Consider the following 2,689-nt stretch of genomic DNA (forward strand, 5'->3'; position numbering starts at 1 on the left):
AAAGCTAGATGGAATCTCTTTCTCAGAGAGAATCCCAAATGTCACAGACTCTGCCTGGACCTCAAGGTTGTCTTTGCCCACTGCAACCTCATGAAAATATGGTGTGTCCTGCACTCTCCAGGGGCCCAGTGACACAAGGGTCAGTGAAGCTCCTGTCCAAATGTGCTTCTCTCACATCTCACAATCCTAGTCCACCCAGTGGGACAGGGGAGAGTTCCCACCAAGTGACCCTTCCCAGAAGATAGAGCTGGGGTGAGTCCAGAGAGAATGGTCACTCAGGAGGGACCATGTGGACCAGATGGATAGGAGGTTGACCAGGACAGGGAGCTGATCTGGGAATATGAGCACACATACAGGAGCCCAAGGCCATGTCCATGACACACACAGAGATGGTCAGTGCAGGATTACAGGAGAGGAGGCCCCATGAGGCCTTGGCATCCTGCCACTTTTGCCATCCCAGACTTAATAAATGCCCACAGGAGAAACCCAGCCTGCTTTGAGGACTCAGCCATGTCAATCAACCTCACAGTTCAAGGCAACTCCCAAAGCCCAGTCAGGTCCTCTTCCCTAGAGAAGCCCCTCTGCCAGGGTCATGCCAGAGTTCTGTGGACACTCAAGATGTTAAAGAGGAAACACAAAAAACAGGTAAACTTTAGCTCACTTAAAAGTCCTAACCTGTCTCAGGAGTTGTAGATCTCCTTTTCATTTCTTCCAGGGTTTCTAAGTGTGACAAAATTGAGTGTAAAGTGGTTATTTTATGATTATTTTCTTCTGAACTTAGTGCAGTGATTCTGATGGTGTGCTGAGGCCTCCTACATCCTAAGTGAAACTGGAAGTTCATTTTTTAAACTGAATATAATGTATGGGTTTCAACTTTTTTACGGAGTTTTCAACATCTAGATCTAGAAACAGCAAAACCTGTATCCTAAATGGACACAAATATTGAAAATAAAGAAAAAGCTAAAGAAATGATGATGGTCAAAGCCGAGCTCACAATGACTTAGAGTGAGGGGCTCCATATTCCAGGGTAAGGGTGGGGCCATGATGGTTGATTCCTCCTGTTTTAAACTGTGTTCTACTAATTACAGTGATCCATGAACAAGTGTTTTAATATTGTATAGTAGAATTTTTTAAAAGACTTGAATTAAATGAACAAATTATCCTACTTAGCAAAATATACTGTGTTTGAGGTTTCCACTTCTAACTTAACATATTCCATGAAGAATACAACTAAAATTAAAATAAGTAATTTGTTAGTGTAACATAAGGAAAATATTGCAGAGCAGTTAGAAAACTCAATCCTTCAAATTGAAAAGAATGTTCTCATTAAATAATTTTTTATATCTTAAATCAATTTCATCAATAAAAAGGTGTTTTTTTTGTTTATTTTTTTGTTTTTTCAACTAATGAGCGTGTCAGTCTAACAATATTTAAGTAAGAATTTCTAGGATTATTTTTTTCCTATTGAAGCATAAAAAATAAAATAAATTAAGAAAACTCAGGTGCTCTCAACCACTGAGCCACATCCCCATCTCTATTATTATATTTTATTTAGAGACAGGATCTCACTGAGATGGTTAGCACCTTGCTTTTTCTTGAGGCTGCTTTTTCACAATCCTCCTGCCTCAGCCTCCCAAACTTTTTCTTTTTCCCTATTGAAACATAAAAATGAAATAAATTAAGAAATCTAAAAACTGAATGAGAAAACCCCATAAAAATTCTAATTACACTCCAAATTCTTCTGAAATACAAAAGTCAAAGCCTGGTCAAGAAAAGACCACTTGAGTTACACCAGGAATCACCTGGACCTCTGTACAACTTTCCCTACCCCATCCCTGTGGGAACAGGCAGGACAGAGAACAAAGGGCAAAATTCCCTGATCCCTCCATTGGCCCAGGAGGAAGAGAGCAGCACTTACTTGTGACTTTCTACCTCATCTGTGGGCTGCCTGGTGGACTTGTCTCTCTATCACATGACTCAGAACTCAGACAGGGACAAGTGCAGGGCTCAGGTCTCAGGTGAGGGAACTTTGGCCTGCATGAAGGGAAAGGGATCAGGAAACACACAGCACACACCCAAACCCTAAAGAAGCTTCCACAGAAATCTCAGGATACCCAGCACATTTCTAAATAGCCATGGATTCTGGGGAAATTGGGAAGGGAAGCACACACTGGGGCACCTGGATGCCCAGGAAAGATCAAAGCCTTTACCCGGCAGACCCCAGTCCTCAGAGCAAGCGCTGATCATCAAAGAAGGGTTCAACATCAGAATCCAAAGACTGGTAAGGTGAAAGTTTAATTCAAAGGCTGCATTTCAACAGAAGATGGCAAGGCACACAAAGGAGCAGGGAAACATGAGCCATTTAGAGGAACAAAAATCTTTAGAAAATATTCCAGCAGAAAAAGACATTATAGTAACAAGACATCACCTTTCTAATGTCTGCCTTACAGAGGCAGCCTGGAAGCTGAGGATGCCACTGTCTATCACTATTGCCATGGCATGGGGCAGACTGTGTGCCTGTCAATTAGCATCCTGGTGGCAGAAGAAATTGTGCTGATGATTTTCGAACTGTGCTGTCTCACGTGGAGCACACTATCCTCAGTGACTGTATAAACCTAGATTCAGTTAAATTTTACAATGAAAAATTTTACAATTTTTCATTGGCACTTGGTTCTTTCCCATGCCTAAA

This window comes from Marmota monax, unplaced genomic scaffold, assembly GCF_021218885.2.
Source record: "Marmota monax isolate L192 unplaced genomic scaffold, Marmota_monax_Labrador192_F-V1.1 WCK01_AAM20220418_F8-fsc00330, whole genome shotgun sequence".
In the NCBI taxonomy this organism is placed as follows: Eukaryota; Metazoa; Chordata; class Mammalia; order Rodentia; family Sciuridae; genus Marmota; species Marmota monax.